This window comes from Oenanthe melanoleuca, chromosome 3 (assembly GCF_029582105.1).
Source record: "Oenanthe melanoleuca isolate GR-GAL-2019-014 chromosome 3, OMel1.0, whole genome shotgun sequence".
In the NCBI taxonomy this organism is placed as follows: domain Eukaryota; kingdom Metazoa; phylum Chordata; class Aves; order Passeriformes; family Muscicapidae; genus Oenanthe; species Oenanthe melanoleuca.
This window is the reverse complement of record NC_079336.1, coordinates 99714329-99740727: the sequence shown is the minus strand read 5'-3', so window position 1 is coordinate 99740727 and position 26399 is coordinate 99714329. Positions and strand designations below refer to the sequence as shown.

Here is a 26399-nt window from a genome sequence, read left to right as displayed (position 1 = left end):
GAGAATTCTTTAAGTGTCAGAAGCAACCGGTCATTTGGGGGAGCTGAGTTTTGTGTGCTGAATTTGGAGCTTCTTGAAGGGATGAGAATTTCAAAGGGCACACTCTGAAACTCAGACTGGGCTTTTTCTGTTATCAGGCCAGACATTAAACAGGTTTGGTCATGGCAAAGCTGTTATAGATATAGAAAGCAGAATATAGAAACAAGCAGTGCCCAAAAGGTGAACTGTAACAGCTTTGCCATATTATCTGGCAGGGCAACTGTTACTCTTATTTCCTTCAGAATTCCTCAATAAAACACCTCCATGGCCTCAAAGGAATTATACAGAATTAATCCAATGAATAAAAAGCAGGTTTTCAAATGTATTTGAGCAACTCCAGTTTCTCAGGTTCTTTGAGAATTCTCACTGTGTGTTTATTTGAACCTTGAAATTCCTAAGAATCTTAGGAAATCTCTTTCTAGTGTTGCAGGACCCGGATTATCCCTCTGAATGTAACAAAGAGACCTACAAAAATACAGGATGTTTTCCAGGAAAAAAAATAAGCCCAAAAGCTGACCTTTAAACAGAAACTGTTCCTGGTGCAGAGGGTCAGGTTGGCACCCACAGAGTTAAACTGACTAAGTCTATAACAAAGGAAAAATATTAGCATTGCTATCTGTGTAAACGACATTAGTAGCAAGACTGAATTATCTTCTGAATTATTTTATTCCAATTATATTTTGATATAATTCAAGGTCTAGTGATTTTTTTAATGTTTGCAGTCCCCCAGTTTAATACCAGAAAAGCAATCAGTCATTTGCTTCTCAGACACCAAGTGGTTGGAATAGTTTTTTCATCCATTTGAAAAATATACAATCTGTATTTGCCTTTAAGTATACATTAGATGACTACTGTAAGTGATTCGTAATTGTTTTTAAATAGTTGAACTTATTTTAATATGTATTTGCAGTTATATAGTTATTTAAATGTTCGTGTTATCAGCAGTTTTTTTGGATTAACGAATTGTTCATTCATCTTTAGGCTTTTTTAAAAGGGTGACTAGGAAAAAGATTAAAATGTGCTTTATTAGAGCATATTTTATTATGTTGCTTATTAAAAATCTCCTCTGTAACAACTAGTAATATAAAAACTGAAAAGATACCTAGAAAAAATATTCAAAATGATCCAGTTGGAAGTCCAACACCCCTTGTGTGTGGAAAGGCAATACAGCTCAAGAGCTAGGTCTTTTAGTAGTTTGGTTTTCTGGGTGTTCCAAAGCTCCTGTTGCTATACAAAGGCACATTGTTCTCCTACAGGTATGATTTCAAACCAGCTTAATTCAGTACTGAACAGTGTCTCTTTTCTGAGGGTTGGTGCTGCACATCCTGCGCTAAGTGCAGGTCTAAGCAACAGAAGGATTTCAGTGTCAGCCAGAGAGCTCAGAACGGAGGCTCTGCCTAGAAAAGCCCCATGTCAGAGCTCAGCCACCCCAACTCAGCACGTTCCTGCTCCTGAGAGGTTCCAGTAAAAGTGAAACTGGTGCTAAGGGAAATCCTAACACAAACAGGAATTTCTCATTCCTCAGGTCCACATAACTATCCTCCAACAACAACTCTTCCCTTACCAAAACAATCTTTGATCCAAACCAAAATTCAAAAGCAACTCACAAACTTACTATGCAATAAAAACAGTGCATTATTCCATTACAGAACTGCTTAAATGTGTCCAAGTAGCAAGTGAAGCTGCTGCTCCTGACAGCCTTGCTTCTCCAGTAGGTCCAGGCACCTGATCTCTACTTCTTCATGCAGTGGGTATTTGAAGAGACACTTGAATTAGCAGCCTGATGCAGACAGAGTGGGATTTTGGGAAGGCCACACATTTTCTTTCTTACTGCTGTGAAGTCCAAGCTCATTGACTTGCAGAAGCCTTCCACAGTCTTATTTATTACCCTCAGCATTTGGAAATGGAAGTGGTTTGTGGGATCAAACATAGGTCATTACTGCCTAATGCCCATTTGTTAGTCTATACAAACTGAATTTGGTAGTTCCAGGTCTGACTCCTAATGGATGTTTGCCATTATTATTTATCAGCAGCAGCACACCTGACAACACTTCTAATGGCCTTCTCAGGAGAGAAGTATGGCTGAATGGACCAAAGGAGGGAACCCCTTCAATCTGAGAGCTGGTTTCTCCAGTAGGGGCTGGAGGTCTCTAAGCCAGGCAATGGAAGAAACAGCCTCTGGTCTGCCAGATTTGTAAGAAAAATTGTTTAAACTTATCTTAACATATGAGGAAAAAGTGGGTAAGGCTGCACTGGGGGTCAGTCTGCACATTTACACAACACAACCCCCCACTCCAGGTTCATTTTCACAGCTGTCTTGCCACCTGTCTATAGCTCTACAATTATTCATTTTGCCTTGTGCCTTCCTTCGAGTCCAGGAACTATTTCCATTGAGCTTCTCACATGCATATCCTTGATCCCTGCACTGATTTCAGATACAACCTTCTGCAGAATTCCAGGGTACATGTGGAGATAAAGAAGGCACCCCAAAGGGCACTCACATAAACACCTCCGAACTGATCATCATCAGTTGCACTAGCAATTTGAGGTACCAATTATCAATTTTCTTTAGTTCTTTTTTCCTCTTGTACTTTAAGTAGTGGAGTGGAAGAGAAGCTGCTTCCAACAGACCCATGGTATTATAAAAATTCATTCTATTTTGGACAGGTCAAGGTACAGCCCCCAAGCCAGTAAAACACAGCCAAAGAGAAGAACTACACAATGAGCTGCAGTGCTCATTACTCTCACTACTTCAACTATTGACTAATTTTGATTAAAATCTATGGCTAATTGTCTTTTAACATTTAGCAAGCATGTATTTATCTAAATCTTACAAGATCAGATGACACTGGATATGATCATCTGAAGCATAACTTTATTTTCAGCTCATTTTTGAAGCTCACATGATTTTGTAAAGAAGCAGTTTGGAACAGAGGAATTCCTCCCAGGAATGTGTGCACAGGCTCCTGCCCATAAAATCCCTTGGAGCCTCCTTCCCTTCCAGGCTGGAGAGTAGGCAGGCATCTCCTTGGAAGAGCTGACCAAACATGTGCCCTTCCCTGCTTCCCAGCACACAGCAGATATGGAGCAAGCTGCTGGCTGAACACCTGGGATAGCCCTGACTCAAACTAAACCAACTCTGCCTGGAAGCAGAACAGTGTGAACAGCCTTTTTTTTTTTTTCCTCTCTGTGCCTATTTTGGGAAAACTGGTATTTTTCTGAAGCTACACAGTGGTAAGAACCACAAGGAAAACAAAAACCAGAAAACAGCCATGGCAAAACATTAGAACGGGGGAAGAAATCTCAAAATTAAGAATAAAGTTTGAGAAAAAGTTGCAGTAAATTTTGTTCCAAAATGTGTAATGTGGCAATTTAATTGAAGTATTTCTATTTAAAAATCCCACCTTAAAATCTATTAGGATTTTAAATTTTGGCCAGCCTAAATTCTTCTCTGAAGTGGAACTCCCTTATATTGCAGTTTGAGTAGGACATTCCCACTTCTGGTAGAATTAACAGCACTCTAATAAGGCAAAACTGCTCCTTTTATTGTGATGACTAAAATTCCTCTGTAGCCAACAGCCCAACAATACTGGCATGTGGCTTAGGCATTTGTTGATTGAATACTGTATGTTGTCCTGGAGGCTTGTATACAAACAGGAAAAATATTAGAAATATTTTGGTATCACAGCAAGTGAAAGGCTTGGTTAAGAAATGGATTATTTAGTAAAAAAAAAAAAGGTTATTATGGGTCTGCCATCTATCAGGTTAAAAGTCTAGGCAAGGCATGGATTCTGTTTACACACAAATACATTATTGATTTCTAGCAGTTCATTCATTTGCATAAAAAATCTGTATCTAAATGGGATCTTCAGTTTTAAGCCATATGTACTAAGAGCTTGACAGACTAAATAGTATTTAAAAGCGTATTCCTTACATACGGCAAAATGGAAAATATTGAAGTTCTGCACTGCAGAAAACAGAAGATTTTTAACAATGCATAGGAAAACGCATCTGTTAGATTTTACCTGTTCTCGAGGCACCAGAGCTGCACACTTGAAATGCATCTCCTTTCAACAGCTTTGTAGATTTTGTACCATAATATCACTTCAGACATTTGTTTGAAGGCAAACAGCAACTCTGTTTTAGAAGCAAAGCCATTTAAATCCCATCCAGTCCCAGATTTTTGCATCCAATTCCTGCTGCGATGCCTACAAGTTTCCCTGGTACAGAACAAAACAATGCTGCTCTACAGACAGACATGTACAGAAAACTTTGAGAAAATGTTCTAAGGTAAACAAATGAGGTTAAAGAGAACAGCAATAGAGACACCCTCAAGATTTATTTATTCAAAACAATAGTTTATCATCTGTTCCTACTTCTGAGCCACATATGTGCACACTCCAGAGCGAGCAGAGGGGACGGCAAAACACAGTTGCTGCAGTTTGCTCTTGGCTTCCAGGAGACCTCTGAAGTTTCCATCCTGGAGACAGCACAAACACAATCACAGAGAGGTGCCAGGTTCAGAGCTGAGGTCTCCTCAATACTGACTTATTCTTGGCCCTTCCCCTCCTGGCTTTTATTAATCTGAGGATTCCCGAACTTAAGCTTTGAAATTTCATTTCAGTGAATGTAATGCAATTTTTGTCTTTCTGCTATTGCTCTATCTTTTAAAATCTTTTGCAAATATGCTACAAGACACCAAAATAGGGGTGGCACAGCCAGCCTGCCTTTGGAGTACACTGACATGGATCCTTGTGACAAGGTCTGTATCAGAGACATACAAAATAAATATTGCTGGGAACATCACTGGGTAGGGACTCATTTTAAACTGGAATGAAGAAAGTTGCAAAGAAGAGGAGCTGAAATAAATGAAAAACGCAAAGTCAGTGGGAGATCCCAGGCTGTACAGCCTTTTGTGAAATTAAGCTACATTTGCAGACATCTGAAAAGTCTTAGTAAAACAAATGTCCCCAAGAACTTGGAAAATTTGTCCTTTGGTAACCCAACTATGCCACCAGCAGCTCGTTCCAAACAGGTGAAGAAGTGAGCTCCACTGCAGAAATGAAGCAGCTGTTTACCTGCAATGAAAGGCAGAGCTGTCGTTTTGATCTATGAAAGAGAGTGGCTGAGAGGAAGAGATTGTGTTAGAGCTGGGATAAACCCTCAGCTAACTCACTCTCACTCACATCCCTGTGCCAGCTGAGCCCATGTAACTCCACTGGAATGGGAATATACAAATGTGAGTGGCACCTAGCTATTAGTCAGAATTCCACACTGTCTCACTTTACTCCCCTAGGAAGATAAAGAAATACTGCTCAGAGACAGAAGCTGACCCCATGCAGGGACCTTCAGGTCCATCCCTGCAAGATTACTCAAGCAAATCAAGAAAACCTTTATGGATACTTTACCAGTATTGATCTAGAGATCAGCTGCCTTAGATATAATAATGCTGTGTCTGTACCAGAGCCAGACCTGCACCCCGAGATGTGCAGTGAGAAAAAGGCACGGGAGTTCATTCACACAGAGCCACTGTAAAACTTGGATATGAAGGAATAAACTAAAACTGAAACTCGCACTGAAACCTACCATAAAAAATATTCAGAGGGTTCTATGGCTGTTCTATGCCACAAAACAATCATTAATTTCAAACACACCACTCTGTTCAGTGCCACTTAAGTCCCCACTACTGACATGCCTGATATTCTTTCAAATATTTAAACACTGGGATTTTTAAACAAATCCATTGAATTTCATTGGAATTTGGGCACTCATTTCTTTAATCTGCTTTCAATGTATCAGTCATAGCTCCTTAATTTTAAACACTTTCTGTCATTTATTAACTCCAGAAATACTTAGATATAACAGAAAAAAACCCAAACAGATAAAATAAAAACCCATCCAGCAGGTTTTAGATGACCACACAGGCCAGTGTGTAAGAGCATGCACACAAGTTCCTGTTTAGGACTGATGATAATATCGACTTTGGAAGGATTTACAGGTCTCAGCTGCTCGTGTTTCTGTACCTCACTACATTACATTTATGTGTACCATTGCCCTCTACAGGATGGAATTTGGGATTTATGTAAGTGTTGCAGTTATTTTGCTTTCTAGGAGCTCACAAAGCAGCACATATTTAATTCCAGAGGTGGAGGACTGTAATTTTATCACAGAAGGTTCTAGATTACAGACCAGATAAAATATTCTGTGATATAAAGAACTAACCATGAATACAGAGTACTGTGTACATGGTGTACTGATCAGCTGTACCAATAAGTACAAAATCATATTCAGAATCGTCCCTTCAAAGCACAAATGTGATTGTAAATACAAATGCAGAAAGCACCTTTACCTCCCAATAATGGCTTTCTTTCTATAATCAGTATTTTATACAGGATATGTGAAATAAACACTCCTGAATATCTAAATTATTTAAAAATATATCACATTTTAAAAATGTGAAATGTGAAAAGCATTTAAAATAGACAAGAATAATCCTGCAAATTCTGATCTGGCATTCTGAGTGCACAATTCTATCATTATATTTCAGCATTATTTACATTTACAAAGCCACAGCAGCAATTCTGGTTACAGATAAAGTAGATGGTAAACTTTTACATGATATTACTTACATAATAAGCCTATATTTTCACTGAAAATCTGGCCTCTGGGTACTCTTAGAATACAGGAAAAGGTCTACAGTGTAAACAAAACCCAAGGTATTTTTATAGGTGCAAACGGATACCGAATGAGATCTCAGTAGAGCAAGTGAGAAATTTGGGGACTAACTTAAAAAAGGGCAAAATTCTCATGGAATTCCCATCTGAAATTTCAGTCTTCACAAAGTATTTATCTCTGAACTTTAAAGTGCATAAAAATGAGTTTCAGCAGAAACACTGAGATCATCTCAATATCTGTCATTATTGGAACTATCACGTCTCCAGTTTCATGCAATTTTCAGATTTCAGATTAAATCAAGGGATTTTTATAAAGACAGACCAAGAGGCCACTGCTTCAGATTAGTTGTTAACAAGGTTCCCTTCATTTAGAAATTAAATTTCATTGTGTAAATCTCATGCATGAAAAATTTGAAAGGATACAGCTAGGCCTTCTAAAACAGGATGAGATATCCTTATCAAGGCTTTTACCTGTGTCAGTTGTAAATAGAACTTTTAAAATTATTATTCATCTTCCTTTTTTGTTAATTACAGAAAAGGAGAAATATTCTTTATGATAAAAAAGAAAAGTTCTTTTAAAAAGACATGTAGAAAAGCATTGAACAAGACATCAATAACAAACTGAAAGGATAAGCAGAATAGAAGTCTGAAAATTTCTATATTTGTATTATACAGGCATTGTTTTCATTCTTGGCACCTTATTTTTCATGTACATAAAGAGAACACAAGCTACAGCAGGGTGAGACAAAGATCAATGCTGAATGTATTACTTGGCATTGGTCAGACTCAGTTTAATAAGAAAAAAATTGATCCATTAAGCTAAACCTAATTCTTGGCCGAAAATGGTTGAAATCTCTTCTTTATACTGCTAGCTTCATAAAGACCTATAATATTCAGAAGAAACAACTCAGAGCTGAGTTTAATAAGATTAAATGTATTGCAAATATACTTAACAAGAATCTATCAAGTTGTTAATGATTACTATTAATATCAAACAATTTTTGTATAGAATTTTTTATTAGAGTGGTTGTAAAATATAGCCATGTGAAATGCAATATAAAAAGGGGTTTAGCTAATTTGTAACAGCTACAATTGCAGAACCAAAACCTTAACCTATAAGATATAGTAATTTATTTTATCAATCCAGTTTCTCATACAAGTGCAATTCAATTTGTAAAGTATTTAAGTGCCAGTCATTAACACTGTATAGCAAAGTGCAGAAGGACAGCATCTACTATATGTGATTCTGTTATTCTGTGTGAAGAGACTGCAAAATAAATTACTTTTCCTGTCAGCAAGGCTGGAGCCCTATTGTTAAAACACAACTTCAGATTTCTATGAACTGCTCTACAAAGCCCCGCTTCGTGGCTCCGACAGCCAAGAGCAGCCCTTGGTGCTGTGGGGATGCCCCGCGCTGCCAAACGGACACGGTGACAAAGGGACACAGTGACAGTCACCTCACTCTCCCACTCCTCCCCTGACAAGCAGAGGTGCAGCAGCAGAGCCCATCCCAAAGCCTCTGGGAGGGCCCATCCTGCAGCACGGCATCGCTGGGATGCGCCAGCGGGGAAAATCCCCACCTTGGGAAGACATAAAAGAATAACAGCAGGAATTCTGCTTCACCTAGGATTCGAGCACAAGAGGACAGACCTGGAATCTATTCAGCAGTGGTTACAATCCAGTTACAGTTTAATTAAGATGACAATGTGGCAAAAATACAGGCACACAAAAAGCAAACCTCTGAATTCAGTGAGGAGAATTGTGGAAACAGTGGGTGAGAGTGGATGGAAAACAGCACTGGAGGAACAGACAGAGAAGGAAATGGAAAGTACTGAAAGTCAATTATTACATGCCCAAAGGTGAGGCGTGCTGTCTGGCATCAGAACCTTGTGCGGCAAAATATATATTGAGAATGAAGAGAAAAAGGAAAGAAAATTAATTTATGAAAAAGGCATATTTAAGGTACAAAAATAAAGATAGGGAAGACAACTAGAAAGATTACAGCATGGAATTAAGAGACTGGCATGCTGATAAAGAAAGCGAAGGGGAAAAATGAAAGGAAAAGTTCACATAAGGTGACAAAATTGTAAATAAAGATTTTTTTCTTTTCAAGCACATAAAGAGCATAAGGTCACTGAGGGAAACAGAAGCACACCTATGAATTGGCAAATGGCAGTTTACTAGCAGGAAGGAGAGACTGCTTAAAAACGAACTCTCCATTTTATTGTACATAAAACAAGGCTGGGACTGATGACAGGATCAGATATAAATTTCCTGGGGGAGGCAGAATAAACACCAAAGAAAATCAGTAACATGCCAGATGCAGCTCATCAAGAAATTAGAAAGTCTGAAGGTTGACATAACTCCAGGAATAGACAGGATTAATTCAGAGCTCAGAAAGATATGTCAGAAGAGATAGAGAAATCATTAGCAGATATATTTAACACCTGGTCAAAATATGAGCTGGACTCAGGAGAGGATAGTGATAACCAGTATCTAGAAAAACACCAACCCCTGACTTCACAGCCATGTCAGGCTCTTGAAATATTATTATTTCAGGAAACAATACCATTAGGAGTTTGTACAGCTGCAAGAGAAACTGTTGGCACAGCTCACCAAAGGGATAAAGCCTAAAGATGCCCTCAGCACTTTTAAAAGAAGAATTACAAGCTACTGATCACAATGGAATATATGGGCACAAATTCCACACTCTCTAGAAAAGCTTCTGCTACTTTATTACACGGAAAACTCATCGACAAGGTCAGGAAGTGTGGAAGCTATCAGTAAGATGGCAGGGTGTGTTACAAAGAGAAAAACTGGTCAGCTCAATGAAAATAAACAGGATGAAATTCAGACTGACCAAAGTACACTCAGAGAGACTGAAAACCTGGCAGAGCAGAAATGTAGATTCATTCAGTGTAGACAAATGTATGATAATAAAACTAACAGCAAATAAAAATCAAAGGGGCTCTACCTTTGGAAACTGTTAAGATCAGATCTCTCACATTGATGTACTTCTTTAATTTCAAATTTTTCATTATCTGTCCATGATGACACAGAGATTTCCACAAGAAGTTAATGCTAATACAAAATCTAAAAATAGGTTAATTTTTTTTAAAAAGCTTTCTAATTCACATTGCCAAGAACTATATCTCTCATCAGCCCGTTAATTTACTCAATTTCAGCAGATGCTCCTAAAATCCCTCTCCAGACTTTTAAAATCTTGACTACCCAAGATAGCAGCATTTTATCTGCAAATTCTGTTCAAAGTTCACCTGATTTTAAACCACAATATTAAATAACACAACCCCTAATTCAGTTCAACCAATGCCATCATTTGTATAAGCTTCAACTTTATCACTTTAGCCACAATTCTTGGACAGACTTGAACATTCCAGTAGATTAGAGCTTAGATAGATTCTATTTTTCTTTAAATAATGCATACTGAATTATACAAATCACAAACTACTTGCAACAGAATGCTCTTTTAAATCATTTTTAGGCACATTTCTAACTTCCAATTTTCCAGCACAGTAGCTGGTTTGAAAGGGAAGTTTTATTAAATGATTACCAACATATTAGCTGCATGCAGTGGAATGGGGCAGTAATTGCTACAGAACTGAGAAACTGACAGTTAAAATGGAAACTTAGCATGAGCAAAAGAAAAGAGAAGATGATTTCTAAATTTCACCAGCCCTAGAACAGAGTCCTTCTACAGAGCAGGAGGGCAGGTAACATCTTCAGAACAAAATGGGGTGAGTAAAAAAAACACTTACATATTTAATCCAGATATAGTTACTGTCAATCTAGAAAATAATCTCTTCACTAAACATTAGTTTACCTAACTCCAAGCCTTGATATAAATTCTCTTATACCTGTGAGATGATGTGTTTTCTCTTTTATCTCCATTTTGGTTTTTCTACTGTCTACTTTATACATTCCTCCCTAATCAGCCACAGCTGCCATTGGCCTCGAGGCAGGATGTCATTCAGTGCTATTACAAGTATTGCTTTGAAGCAGAAGGATGAAGATGGAATTCATACCTGTTTGGTTGTTAATGCTTAAAGAGGTTTGCCATAAATTCCTTTAGAAAAGCAAAAGCTAGATATGCAAAATTAAAAAATTTAAAAAAGAATACTAAAAAAAATAAAAAATGTGTGATATTCAAAAGTACTCAGTTGGCCTAATTCTGTTAAAAGTTTGACTTCAACAGATGCAGAGTTAGGCCAGCACTGAGCACAGGAAAAACCACTCCATACAGAATGAGCTCTGATCAATGCAGGTTTATTTTTTATGACTTAACAGCTTGCAAAAGAAGCACATTGACAGCTCTCTGTTTCTCTACACAGCACATCTCATCATGAACCAGTGCAGTGCCAGCTTCTTGATGAAATTAAAGCATCTCACACCTATCTTTTAGAAGTGAGGAGACTTTTCTCCCTGCCTGTCCAGCCAGAGGAGAAAACTACCAAGATGGATATGAAAAATGGGGAGTTTTGTGATGAACACCTTTCAAGCAGACTGATCACATAGGACATGGTATGGCCAGCTGACAGTCACAGCTCTTATCCAGTACTGAAATGAAATGAAATGAAATGAAATGAAATGAAATGAAATGAAATGAAATGAAATGAAATTTTACCACTAGTTTCTGGAAAACTTTTGGTATCCAGTACAAATTCTCAGAGAGAGACAGTGATAGAAAATCTTCAGGGAGAAAAAACAAAACACAGTAAGAAAATTCATAGAGACCTCTGATTATGACATCTGTGATTTCTGTCATGCCTGTGATGTTTCACTTGCTGCAGTTTTTATGGACTGATTAAGTCCTGATAGGTGGAAAACAAAAAAGAGAGCCCCAAATCCAGTAGTTATCACCTACCCTTTGTCTTTTCAAATGAAGCTGCTAAAGCATCCCAGAAAAAAGTCCTGGAAAGTATCACTGTGACAGAACATGTGTTTGCAGTGTATAGGAGGTGCAGGTGTGGGATAGGAGAAATTGTTAGTTAAAAGGACCAAATGAGGGAAAAAGGAAAAGAAAGAAATTATGGTAGAGCTAATAATATGCCTGTTATATAGTGAATGCTCTTGCATTTACTCCATTTGAAATCTGGTACATGTTATTGTCTATTTTGCTTTTTAATTTTCAGCATGGTCTCCTTCAGTGGTGCTCGTGTTGAACTCAGGAGTTCCTTGTTTCAAATTGTAGTGGAAACCTCATTTTGAACAATTTAGTTAGGCAATGAAGGAAAGCTGGAGGTAGTCAGGCAGCAGAAGTTTCTGCTATACCTTAGCATGCTGTCCTGATTATAGTGCCATTATAGTTTGCTGTTCATAGAAATCAAGGAATTTATGAATCATTAAAAGGGGCAGGCGATAGAGAAGCTATTATAATAGCACTCAGAAATATTACAGGAACTATCACAAAAGCTACAGTGTTAATACCATTGACTTAATATAAATGTATTTGTGAAATTATGTGATAGCTAAGGATGTGGAAATGCCAAATTTTCAGCCTTTAACCAGTCACTGGCATGTGCACATTTTTGATGTATGGCTACATTTGTAAAAAATGGTTTAGGGGTATAAAAAATGCACCAGAGGTCATTAAAAGTGCAGAGTGATTGTGTAAAGACCCTGGGCTGGAGCTTGTGAAAACACAGGCTTGGGAATATTAATAGACTTTATACTAAGTTCCTCATTTCCTTATCTTTTGCTCAGAATTGCCCAGTGTATTAAAAGTTTATCAGGTGCCAGACATACCAGCCCCTAATGACACCAGTGGCCAATTCCATGCACTTTCCATCTTGGAGAACAGGACTTTCTACTTTATTTTTTTCATTCAACAATGCATCCACAGAACAACAGTGAAGCATTTTTCTTTGAGTGTGTAAACACCATGTATTCAAAAGATCAGATAGAAACATTTGGGGAAAATCCTTATTTTGGTTCTGTGAAGGCCTAATTTTTAAAAGTCTGAATTTTTGACCTTCAAATGTGTCTCCTGGAAACCTGAGCAATTCGTACTTAACATGCACTGCTACCACCACCAAAGGCTTCTATGTTTGTATTGATTTTATTATTTTAGATGCATAACCAAAAAGCTACCAAGACCAAACCCAGAACTATTTAAGGATTATGATTTCAGGAAGTTATTGAGCTGGATTTCAAAAATGCACATCCTTTGAACAAAAGCAGTAGATATTGAACAAGATTTAAGACTTCTCTTACATGTAAATACAATCTGTTGTATCCGAAAACTTGCTGAGTTTTTTTTTTCTGGTCTTTCTTACACCTATAATTTTAATAGACTGTTTAATTGACTCAATGGGGCAGAACCAGAGCTATTCTGCTCCATAGGAAGTTCTTAGCCATGGTCGTTTTGCCTCATAGGACACTTCCTGCTCCTCAGTCAGCCCTTACCTCATCCCTCTGATTGGTATTTTCCCAACATCCTTTAAAACAAAGGATCCAGACTCCATGCAAGGGAAACCAGATGAACTGCACTAACTACAGCCCAATTCCCCTTTCTCCTCTTTGAACTAGAGAGGCCTGGCAGTTCACTTGGGAGGGTCAGGTTTGCAGGCCATTAGCACAGCTGGGAGCGCCTGCACAACGCCCCTCCACACTGCTCTCACTTGTTAGAGCTGCAGCCAAACCTCCCTTGCTTTGATGGCCACTGGAATTCATCAAGTTCAGCTCTCAGAACACATTTAAGACAGAAGGAAAATAAGTATCTTGACCAGTCTGCACCATCTTTCCTTGACTAATGCATGGGGAGAAATAGGCAAAATTTCTCAGTTCTATGTTACCTACATTAACTCCTTCCTAGGGCAGCTTGGGAAGGTCCTTTAGCTTCTCCAAGTCCCAATCCATCCACCTGCAATACAAGCCTTCTTGCCTGACTGTGCACTTCTACATATATACATATATGTATATATATGCACTTCTACATATATATATAACTTTTAATTCTACCTGTGGAAGAGGTACATCCACTTCAATATTATATTCACATATTCTTCAATTTAATAAGTTATAAAAGACCAAGAAAAAAGAATATTTAAAGGCTGCTCATCTGTTCCTCGCAGCATTCCTTTGCAGCATCAAATGCAAAATATTGGCCTGTATAGAAAAGACACTGCTGCCATTCAGACCTTAAAGAACAGCAAAGAAACTGTGGGAAGCATGTGGAAGGAGGTGTTCTTTACCTGAAAGGAATCATTTAGTCCCAACAAATCCCCAGTAATAGTAAGCTGTAGTTTTACTCTTCATCCTAATAGCTGGGATAGAGGAATTTATACATATAGGTTTTCACAATGTTTTGTCTCAGAAATATTTATCATTCTAAGAGGCAATAGATGACATTCCATAATGCTACCTCTTACTGTAGTTAACACTGCAGGGAAGAAATCTGTCTCTGTCCTCAAGTTCCATTATAATAAAAAAAGCAATAAAAGAAAACTAACAAGCGCATATAAAGTAAATAACTATTTCTGACAAATATGTATTTGTCATCATAGCTGCCAAGTGATGTAATCACTTGCTCTTCCATCACAATTGAGGACCACCACACACCAGTAATAGTAACAGTTTATTTTTATATAGCACATCACATTTTAATCTGAAAGCTCTCTGCAGAACAAGGGCAAGGTGGTGAGGCACAGTCAAAACCTGTCCTACAGCAACTTACAAAAGAGAGTCAGGAATCCAGTGCAAAACCACCCAAGTCTGAGATTTCAGTCTGTCTGGGTAATCTGTTCCAGCATTCGACCACACCCCCCATGAAAAATTCTTCCTAAAACCTAATCAGAGTTTTCCCTATTGCAGCCTGTGCTCATTGCCTCTTCCCCTTTCACTGAGCACCTCTGTGAAAAGTCTGGATCTGTCTCCTTGAAACGACACATCCCCTCCCATCACATACAGGAAGACAGAAATAAAGTCCCACTTCCAAAATACCATGTGAGACAACTTACTCTACTGAAGTTATATATCTCTAAAGGAGAAAGTGTTGTGTTAATCCAACTGGGATTTTAACTTTTCCTAGAAACACTTCAGATAGAATTACTCATTGCTAATTGATGAATTTAAATTACTTCTGACAATTAACAAAATTACAAGTGCAAAGTCCTGCTTATTGGCAAATAAAATGTGCTGGAATCTGTCTGCTTTCTTCATGTAATATTCCCTGTGTTGGCTCCCCAGTGGGATTTTTACAATAAAACAAGCTGGTTTGTGCCCAAAATGCATGTGATAATAAAGCTTTCCCTTATAAAGCTTATATTGTGCAACACATCTTGTTTATTTGTGTAAACTTATATTGTGCACTTGTGGACGGCTCCAACCTGAGGTCAGAATTCTTAGAGAACTGCCACAGTTCCCTGAACACAAAATCTTTCCTTAGCAATAAAACATCCCAGGACTCCTGGTGGGTGCTGTGCCTGCAAGGATGGATGCCATGCAGATCCAAAGGGCCGGGAGAAGGGAAAACTCTCAACACCCACCTGGTGAAAAGCTGCAGATCCACAAAACCTTCAAAGAATGTGACTAACTCACAGGCACAGGGTGAACGTGGAAAAATGACAGCTGTTGTATGTTAGCTCAAGTGGAAAGCTTGGAAGTGCTACAAACCCAGTAAACGTTGATGTGTGTATGTTTTAATGGAAAACAGAGTAGAAAAGTGACACAGCAACTGACCTTGACAGTTTTGCAAGGGATAGAGCTCCCATGAAGAGCATTGGTTATTCCCACTGAGTGCCACAGGGCTGTCCAACAGAAGACAGAGGTCCTCTAATTTTTTATTTCTCAAATGCTGTGGAGAATGCAAGACTGAAGTTGCTTTAAAATGTAAATCACGTAAATATGGTTCCTACATAACCTGAACATATTGTCCAGGTTTTCAGTTCTCTAATCTTATGCATGCTTTGTTTGCACTTGCCAGGTTTCAAAGACTGACCAGTCTGGCAATGCAATTTACCTGTTTTACAAAGGTAAAAAGCACCATGGAAGAGATAAGGATTAGGCTGCTGCTATTAAGTAATTTCTTCTACCACCTTTGTAATTTTAACAAAGGATTGATATTGATATTGACTTTCCCTTTGGCCTTTAACCAAATAGCCAAATGTGGGCACTGGTGTCAGTAACAACATCTGGGAGGATCTACAGCAAAAAATGTCAGAAGTGTATCTTATTGAGGATTTTCGTTCCCTATGAGACACAATTTCACTTGACAAAAAGTCTTCTTTATTTCTGACCAGGTATTTCTTTACCCAGTTTGATGCTATAATGCTCATTGTGAAGGAAAGACAAAACCTCCAGCCCTTTACCTGGTGCTTTCAGTCAAAATGTGTGACCAGTAATTGAACACCCTCCTAACCCTCGTTAAAAAGTACCTGCATATTTCATCATGCTTATGGCAAGGCTTAAATGGGGCTCCCGACAGCTCAGATTCTCTTAACTCCAATGTTTTAATGAAACCAACAGTGGGGATCAAAGGTTTCTCTCATACTCTGTTTCCTTACTAAATGCATAAGGTCCGGCTGAGCTAAATGTCACATTCTGACTTGCTTGATTTAGCCTTGCTATTTAGTAGTAATTATGGACAGAAGTCTCATTTAGGTGTATCGATCCAGTCTTTAACATGAGGAATAAATTCAGCAGCTGAGCTATGGAAAACACTGGATGAATTCTCAATTCATGGCTCTCCACAAAGAACAAAGGCACGGCAACACATTTGCTGTAGCACCAATTCTCACACACATATGTCTGGAGTTAAACACGCTAAAAAAAGCTTCTCCTCGGGGAGAGGCCACAGCACAAGCCACAAAAAACCTGTGGCCCATCAATAAAGCCATGGGAGAGGAAGGCTCCAATCCTGCCTCCATGGAAGGCAGTTTCCAAATCCCAATTCGGGAAAGCATTTAATCATATGTTTCGGTCCATCAGAATTCATGAGAGTCCTTAAGTATGTGCTTATTTTTAAAAGATGCTTAAGTGCCATTGATTTCAAGTACATGTGTAAGTGCTGTCCTCAATATAAATTATTTCTGAAACCAGGGTTGATGGGAGTTTTATCACTGATTTTAATAAGAGCAGAACAGGAACTGAAGAATTTAAGAATCCTGAATGCTTATCCAAATTGAATGTCTACATGACAATAAGGGAAGTATAATCACAGAATGTTGCATATTTATATTTCTGCTACCTAAGTAAAGAAATTCTGGAATGAATGAAAAATCCTAAGCTCCTCATGCTAACAAAAGACATTTACCATGAAGGGATAAGAACTTCCCTATCTCTGTATCACCCTAAATTTTTAACTTTACATATATTTTACTATTTTAGAGTTTTGTGGAGGGTTTTTTAAAGAATAACAATACAATTTTCTGGTTAAATATACTTATTTTTTAAGTTATAAAAAAAATCCATAATATAATTCTATGGGAGTTACTATAATAGACTGTAACAGCTGCTATGGTCTATTGTGTAAATAAGTAATTACAGAATTTACAGACTATCATGTAAATATGTAATTATGGACTTTTTAAAATGTGCATTATTTCCTCGATAGTCTATCGTTTAAATATGTAATTATGGACTTTAAAACATGTATTATTTACTCAGACTGCAACAGCTCCTTGGGACAGAGCTGTTATGGCCTATTGGGTAAACATGTAATTAAGGAAATTTTAAAAATATGTATTATTTATTTGCCAGTGCTGCTGTCAATACATCATGGCAGCCATTTGGAAGTGGGTATCATATAGTCAATACTCTGTCAAGTTTTCATTAGTCACTTGAAGTAACTCTCTGGTCCAAGGGAAGAAACACTCCTAAGTATGTGCTTCTGGTGTGGTTTAATCCCAGAGGAATCCAGTTTTGGTTCTGGGAGATCAGTGCACAACAAGAATTCCAGTGTTGGAAGTGGGCCTGATCCCTGCAAACATTATTCTCCATCTCAACTAAAGCTTCAAGGTAGGAATACCCACAGAACACATCCCATGGTGCCACTTGCATCCCAATTTCTGCACATCTTAAGCAGGAGACAGGCTGGAGCAAACAGTTCTGCAGTTTATGAAGTGTGGCATTTTTATAATATACAGAACTATGAATTCCAGAAATGCTTCCAATGACAAGAAAATATTCTTCAAAGTGGAGGGAGGAACTTATTAAGGGGGTTTCACTCATCCAAGATGGAACTTCAAAGACATTATTATTCTGAAAAAGGGGTAATTACCATTATCATTAAATATTTATGTTTCTAAATTACCCATAGGCCCCAATCAGAGACGAATTCTAGGTGCTCTGCAAACATTTATGAATATCCCAACCTCAAAGACTTCACAATTTAAGAAATATTTTCGAATATATTATACTCTATAGAATGCTTTTTAGAAGAAAATGAATGTGGTCTTAGGCCAAAATGTATGCACTGAGTTTATGATCTGCTGTGTCTGCATCTATTTACCAATAATTCTAACATTTAGGCATGACTTCCCTAATAGACCACAGCAAAAAGCAGAACCAGAATAACTTATTCTTGTAAATATATAGGACAGTTATGTAGCATGGGACTGTGTTACACTACAAACAATTCTATCCTTACATTGGAAATAGAAGTGGAATTGTCATTTTCCTAAAATTATCTCCTCACCTAGAAAAAGAGAGAGAAGATAAAACTCAGAAAAGAAAAAGTATTTTAAAGATAAGGAATATTGTCATAGTAAGGTATATTTATTATTCATTTTTACTAATGTTACTTTGTCCATGGTCTCAAAGTTTCATGGAATAATAAAGCTCTAGGAACAGAAACTAAATAGAAAACAGTGAGATTATTGAAAAAGCCAAAATAATTCCCATCCTGATGCAAAATGGCAGGGCATTGGCTGGAGTTAGACTGAGTCCAGCAAAGTCAGCTCAGCCCTTCAAGAAGGATTTGGATTAACCACTGTAAAGCTGTAACATGACCTCTGAGGAGCAGGGTAAGAACCTGGGATTGCTTAGGCCTGAGAGGGGATGGCTGGCAGGGACACAGTGAAGATCTCTGTGAACAGACTCCTCTTTATGTCCAATTTAGATAGAACAAGTGGTAATGAAATTCAATATGCCAAGGGAGATTTGGGTCACTGGGCTACTCAGGAAGACTGCAAAATCTTTGTGGTTTCTAAAAATGGAGTAAACAAACTTCCACCAATAATGGTACAGTTATCCCACCTTTGAGAAAGGAAGACAAACTCTTCACATCCTTTCCTGGCTGGTTTCTATAGGGCTTTTTGTTCCAGAACTGACCACAAGCTGTAGATTCAGGCTTACGCCTAAAACACCAATGAAACCCACTGAAATTTTAACAACAACAACAATAACAACAGCAAAAAGAAAGAAAGCTGAATAACATAGATCTGCAATGCAGTCTAAATAATGTGTATTTCAAGATCCTATTTCATATTAGCTTCCCTGAACAAAAATGTCCTGCCCCCTACCCAGAGTCTGACAGCCCATACTCAAAAGACAGCTCTGACAAAGGGCCAGATTGCACCAGGTTGTTTTGAACTCTGAGAAAAGGATGTGTGGGAAGACACTTTCCTATCTCCATCTATGTACCACGAACATATATGTTATTTTCATCTTTAAAAAGGTCACCATTTATTTCAGAAAGGTAGAAAAAAAATCTATCAATTCCAATCTATCGTTCACTTAGCAAGAGAAAAAAGCTGGCAAGAAAATGTAGAGGAGAAAGGAACAACAGCCTGAACAAGTGATAAATGTGGGTGTTGTCACAATGAGAACCAACAATCCACACCTGGAACCCAGAAACTGTGAAATCTCCAGCCATGATGAGGATTTCAGTTCTCTGTGGTGAGTTCCACTGACCATGGATTTTCTGTAACAATAAGCCTGGCTTTCTAACAGTAGTTGGAAATTGTACTTTACCATCTGTGTAAAGCAGGTTAGTTTTGTAAGAAGAGTCTGTGCAGGCTTCGAACCAAGCACTGGGATTTCCTTCCAGAACCTGGGAATCTGCCACAGCCCTTGCTCTTCAGAGCTGTTTATTCTGGAGCTCAGCCTGCATTTGCAAGGTCATGCCGGATACTACTGGTCACACTGTGTTGCCTATGTGTGAAATCCTCATTTTTTGCAAAGCTCACAAATATATATTCATGTCTTAGCACCTTAACATCCAGGGATGGTTGGAGCACACCAAAGCAAGGGGGGCTGCCCCACGTGTTCTGCTTCAGTGTGGCAAAACAAGGCCAAGTGGGAAGTTGTCAGCTAGAGACTGGAAACCTTATGGGAAGGTTTCTGGAACTAGGTGGAGGGGAAAATATAGACCTTGCCTTGTGTGTTTGCAATTAGTTATGTGTGAAGTAGACCTGCCAAAATGGGAAGCAGTGTCCATTTTGTAGCAGTAATTATTATTGTGAAGCCATTTTCAAGGTGGGATTATGGGCACTAAACCTCTGGGACTGGCTGTGCTGCCCATGCGTTAAATCCTCATTTTGTGCAGACTTAATGAAAAAGATAGTTTCTTGTAATATGTTCTGTCTTGTCAGTTGCTCCTACACAGCAGTATTGGGATGCTTTCTTTGTGCTTAATACATGCAGTGATAATTTTTTCACATGCTCTTTCTGTAAACGTTCCACCACAAAACATTCTGTTAAACTGGAATTAAGGTTGTAAATATGCATTAATAAGTTAGAGCAAATTCTGTACTAATTGCCTTCCCACACAACCTTACTGCCATAAATGGAGAAAAAGCTGCTGAAGAACATTGCAAGCTGGGTTCTCATCCCAGAAATGTTATTCTGCCTTCACATACAGGGGTCTGACAGTGAATCAAATCCTGTGCTGAAGTTTGTAAGAAACACATGCTTGAGTATCAGGTATGCAAGATTGCACTTCCACTTTATAAACATAAAGGACAGGATTGCAAAAGCACTTGTCAGTGGCCTAAATCTGCTCTCCTTGGAGTAAATGGCATTTTCACCACTGGCAGTAGACCTAAGCCAGTAATCCCTCCTTTTGGAAACCCTATCCTGGGAGACCTGAATTAAACAAATCCTACCCTTTGTGATTCGAATTAAACAAAACAGTTTGGGTTTCTTTTGTTCCCTCAGCTAAAGTCTTTGTACGATCTCATCAGCCTTTCACCTACGGTTACTCACAGGATGAACCACACATCAGAGTGAGCCCAAATTTACTTTGTGTTCCAGCCACATAAAATATATTCTACTGTCAAAATTCTCTGCTAATTCCTTCAGGAATCAGTCAGTATTATTTTCCCTCTTAGCTCTGGCAGATCTGTCCATTCCTGTGGCTGAAATTAATTTTTTGTTCCATTTCATAAGATCATATTTTATCGTCTACATATTAGAAGGGAGAACAGTATCAGAGAACAGGCAAATCAGATAATAATTAACAGAAAATTAAATAAGAGTGATTAATAATGATACCTTTCTCTGTATGATAATACAAAAATTTACAATGGTGTTGTGAAGCTCGGTTTATTCCTACCTGTAATTTACTTTGAGGTCTTAGAATAAAAGGTGCTTCGAATTGAAAAATATCATTATTAGCATAAAAATGAGGTATGTTCTATTTATTTGGTGTATTAATTTGGCAGAATATATTATTACACAACTTTATACTGTAAGCACAAGGTCACACAGGATATGACTTGTCACACTGTGTTGCCTATGCATGAAATCCTCATTTTGTGCAGAGCTCTGAAATATATATTCATGTCAGAATATCTTACTGTCCAGCGACAGCCCCAGAGTTTCATTCTATTACATACTGGGGAAACAGATTCAGCATCATTTGAGAGGTCTCTTCTTCTCTCAATACCCGAATGAACTCTCATTAATCAAAAACCTACGAACACTCACCACGAGAGAGCCAGCCCCAGTAACGCTCTCCTCAGCCTGAGACATGATGATATCCACTCCAGCAGCATTGTTTCATCATTTTGGTGTGACTGTTGTGGTCAAACAGCCAGAACGCAGCATTGATTTTACAGTTACTAGAAAACAGAACCTAACTTCACAATAAATGAATGAAATTGTTTCTAGGGATGGAATTTCTCTGGCACTGCCACTGTTGCACACACTGCACAGACCTCAAGACAGATAATTCACCCGTCTTCAAACTTCCAGTCAGCCAGGAGCACACATGGGAAGTTCAAGCTCTGCTTACACTGAGCACACTGATGGATGCAGTTTGATAAACAGGAGTTCCTGCAGAACTCTGTTAACCACCTACCCATCGACTCATCGTTTTGCTCAGCTTTAGATGTTTTTCTCCTCTAAACACATTCCTACTGCAGAAACACAAAATTATTTCAGTGCTATGTCTCAGGCAGCCTTTGTTTTGGTTTTATTTTTTTAGCAGCTGTAAAATTGAGATTTTTTTAATAAACAGTTTTAAGCGGGACACCTTGCTCAACAAAATTCTTAAATCTAAGGCAATGTCAGTAGCATTAAGAAGAGAAATATTACCTTGGTCTTCAATAGCACAGCAGAAAGCAACAGCAGTTTAGAGATCAGAGCAGATCACCAGTGTAGCCTCCAGACCAGAACAGCAGGTTTGACATGATACTCAAGCAAATAGCCAGAACAGAACAGCAATTAACAGTTAACAGGCCACTTAAATTAAGAGCTTTCCTTGAGAAAACAGCCTCAGACCTTCAGAGATTCTAGGAAGTAAAGTGGCAAAAGATCGGAGTGCATGGGGAATTTCTTCAATAGGCCTTTTATCCTGCAGAATGTACAAACCTGGCCGAAATGTCGATGTAGGGGAATGGAGCTGCACAGAGGAGGGAATAACGAGAGGAAAGGAAAGGAAACAAGAGATTTGGAGTAATGACCTTCTAAGCAATGGAAACATGACTTTCTTTGCTGATGTCTCCAGAGCCAAAATTTTGCATGGTTTGACATTTGGTGCTAACCTGTGTTTTGTACCCTTGTCATGCAACATGTCACCACAACATCTGGTAATGGAAGACAGACATGAAGGGTTTGTAGCCAGCCACAGCCCTTGCTCAGGCCACTGACCCTCCCTTGGTGCCCCCAGACTCAGAAAGGGAAGGATTCAGACACTGAGAACCAAAGCTACAGCCCCTGGATCAGCAGACCCAGCTGTGGCACACACAAGCACCTGCATCCATTTCTGTTTCACTCACTGTTTCAGTGCACCACCACCACTGTGCTGATATGAGCACGGCTTCTCACCTTCACATAACACACAACAGTTAAACCCACTCCCACAGATGAGCGTGAAAAGTGAATGTCCAAACTCCCTGACCCAAATCCTCTTACACTGCTTCATAACTCTGCAATACAAAGCATTTTTCTTTCATTCACGAATTTGATCTCCGCTAACTTTTCAAGTCAAACAGCGCAAAGAGTTAATAAAGATGGATAAGATGTATCCTTGCTACTTTTCTCAATCTCACATAGCTCAATGCATTCTGAATTTGGGACACCTAGGAGCACAGCCTCAGAAATATTTGTAGGTTCAGCACTGCGACAGAAAATCGCAGAGTCTGGAAACAGCCATGTGTCTTCCCCAGCCGCTACGTCCTGCTACCTCAGTAGTCATTTTGCCGGTTCCTCTGCTGCCAAGCCCTGGAAGCAATTCACGCGTCTCCCAAACATTCGGATACGGGGATAAGAGCGGTGCAGCAGGACTCACAGCCAGTGTATCTGGGTCACAAAACCAGGGGGAGGCCACTGCCCCTTAGCTACATCCAGGAGGGCAGAGGTGCCAAATTAGTTTTACAGCTTTCTAGCACTGAGATATGTCTGGGGCCAGGGGACTTTTTGATGGACGCATGGGAGCAACACTTGCAGCCTGCTTGAAAGGGTCATTTCCACATTTCACAGCAGTGGCCTATGGCGGGGGGGCAGTGTCAGATCAGCAGTCCGGGGCTGGTGATGGCAGGGGGAGGGAACCAGGCGCCTTTCTGGCAGTTTCGGGGGGTGGGGGGTAGGACGTGGAACACAGTTCTGAGCAGCACCAAAAGCTAAACCCGTTGCTTCATTGAGGGAGGTTGGGAGCAAGAGGGTTTGGGGGGATAAAACGTTAGGAGTGCAGATGTTTTAGAGCAAGATCGGGGTTGGGGCTGTTTGGGGGTGAAGCTGTTTGCAGGCAAGGGCGTTTGGGAGCCAGGGAGACTGAAACAAAAGCACTGGGGGCAAGGATATTTGGAAACAAGGGCAAGGACCATTGAAGGTGAAGGTGTTGGAGGCTGATGGTACTTGGGGGATAAGAGCATTTGCAGAGTAAAAGCATTTCGAGGAGAGGGCATTTGGGTCAAGGGTATTTGGCAGCCGGCACGTTCGGGCGTGAGGGTGTTTTGGGTAGCGGGGCTCTGCGCTGCTGCCAGCACCCAGCCGCCTCCGCCGGTGCCCACGCTCGCTCTGCGCTGCGGCTCTCGGACACCGGGAGAAGGAGCCTCCTCAAGCCGCCCCCGCCACCGTCCCCGCGTCTCCCCCCGCTGCCCATTTCGGGGCCGCTCGCCCCCCAGGAGCGGAGCCCCCCCCGTGCCCGGGCGGGCAGCTCCCTGCGCCCGGCGGGGCACGGCGGCGGCGGCGGGCGGGGGGCGCAGGGGGCGGCCGCGGGGGCGGAGCCGCCAGTCAGCGCCGGGCGCCGTGACCCCGGGGCGGGGACGGGCACGGGGACAGCGACGGGCACGGGGACAGGCGGCCCCCGGCCGGCGCGGCGGCGAGCGCAGCCCGTGTCCCCCCCGCGACACAGACACACACACACAGACACACAGACACACACACACAGACACGCGTCGGGCGGGGGCAGCCGCTCGCCCCCGCCCCAGCGCCCGCCCGGGTCCGGCCGCCGCAAGCTCCGCACTTACCCGGGCCGCGGCGAGGTGTCGGCGGGCGGGCTCCGGCGAGCCGCGACTGCGGGGGGCCGGGGGGGGCCGCTTGGGTTTGGGGGGGGTTCCGTAATCCAAGAGGCTTTGGGCTGCCAAATGTAAACACTCCGCCATGATTTCTTTGTTTAGATAATTGAACCTGCCTCCCTCTCCCTCGCCGACTCTCGCTCGCTTTTATTTATTTATTTCCCCCCCCTCCCGTCATCATCATCATCATCATTATGGCTTATGTGGGGTGTTTTTCTTTTCTTTTTCTTTTTTTTTTTTTTTTTTTTTTTTTTTTTTTATAAGGGTGGTTATTTACTAGCTGCATTTATCAACTGCTGGTTTTACAAATATTTATATACATAAATATATATATTTATCTTTAAATATATCCCTATGGGGAGGCGGTGGGAGGCATGAAGGACAGGAAGTTGTTCCCGCAGGTTTGGGGATTGAGGTTCTTCCTCCTCCCTCTGCTGCCGGGGCCGGAGGGGCCGGGGGCAGCGGCCGCATCACCTCCCGCAGCGCCCGGCGCTCCCGGGGAAAAGGCGGCGGCTCCAAAGGCATCGCCCGCTCCAGCGGGAAGGATGCTGTGTGCAGGGGGGAGACGGGTGGAAACTTCCAGCCTTAAGTTTCTTCACTGCATTTCCTCAAAATTCAAGCTCAACGGGAAAGCATGCATGTTTTTATTATCTATTCTTATTATTATTACTATGCGGGAATTCCCTGTCGGGGAATAGGGGTTTATTATAGGAACTGTACAGGAAGTGTTAGCATGACATGTTCCACCTGCAGCCCTACTTTGGCAGTAGGTTTCTCTATTTGGAAATACCAGTGTATTTCCTGTCAGTAGTACTTGAAAAAAACCTCAGTGCGCTTCATCAACGTCCATAAAACCCTGTCCATAGATCTGATCCTATCAGATCCCAACTTCCCAAGGCTCTGGTGGAAGTGCCTAGGGATGCGGGAGGCTGACTTGCACCAAGCCTGTCAGCTACCCAGGAAGGACCTGGTGCCCAACAATTTCCATGGGGTATTTGAGGAATTTTAGCCATCACATCTCTCAGGAATTGTGCCCAAAACTCCAGAAATTCTCCATGGCTTGTATTTTGTTCCTTTTTATATTAAGAAAGAGCACCACCTCCTGATGTCTCTCTACTCAATCATTTCTAGGAGGTCCTCAAATGTCACAGAATATTCAGCATTACCTTTGCTGTTCGTGCGTAGAAAGAGCAATAAAGCAAGGAAAATCTGAAGAGTTGCTATATAGAAAAACAAGGTTATTTACTCACCCTGTTACTCAATAAAGAGAAATGCTCTGTGACAGCTACTAATCATCAGATGGGTTCCCAATCCCTGTTGGTACGATACTGGCCACCATTCCCACAGCAAACTGCCTCAGATTTCAAAATACGCTGACCATTTGTGCCTTGTTGTACCTTAAACGTTGTTCTGCCGTGGGCAGAGGTCCTCTCTCTGCAAAAGTGTCACCAGTTTGGATCCCCAAACCTTCTCTAAGTCTCACTAATCCCTCGTAAAGCCATTGTTAATTGTTGGGATAAGGAGCTCTGTATGTGCAGTGAGCAGAGAAAAAAAAAAAAGGTATAAATATGTATTGCACTGCCAGTCTATAGGAATACAGGATTAGAACTGCACAGGTCATTGTAAACTATTTTACAGTAAAATAATAGGAATTTGATTGGGCCATGGCCAGAGTGGAGCAATTGCCACGCAGGCCTTGGAGTTGCTCTCAATAGATTGGCAGCCCTCAGGTCACCCCTCACAGTCTGACCTCACTCCAGTATTTCAA

At 40.4% G+C, this 26399-nt stretch overlaps 1 long non-coding RNA gene across 1 annotated transcript in view; it reads right to left on the bottom strand.

Moving 5' to 3' along the window:
- Window positions 1–24758, bottom strand: part of LOC130251744 (uncharacterized) — a 434188-nt gene extending 409430 nt beyond the window's left edge. Inside the window, exon 1 of the long non-coding RNA XR_008840217.1 lies at window positions 24584–24758. This is a non-coding gene — a long non-coding RNA (uncharacterized LOC130251744). The remainder of the gene's footprint in view (window positions 1–24583) is intronic.
- Between the last annotated feature and the right edge of the window lie 1641 nt (window positions 24759–26399).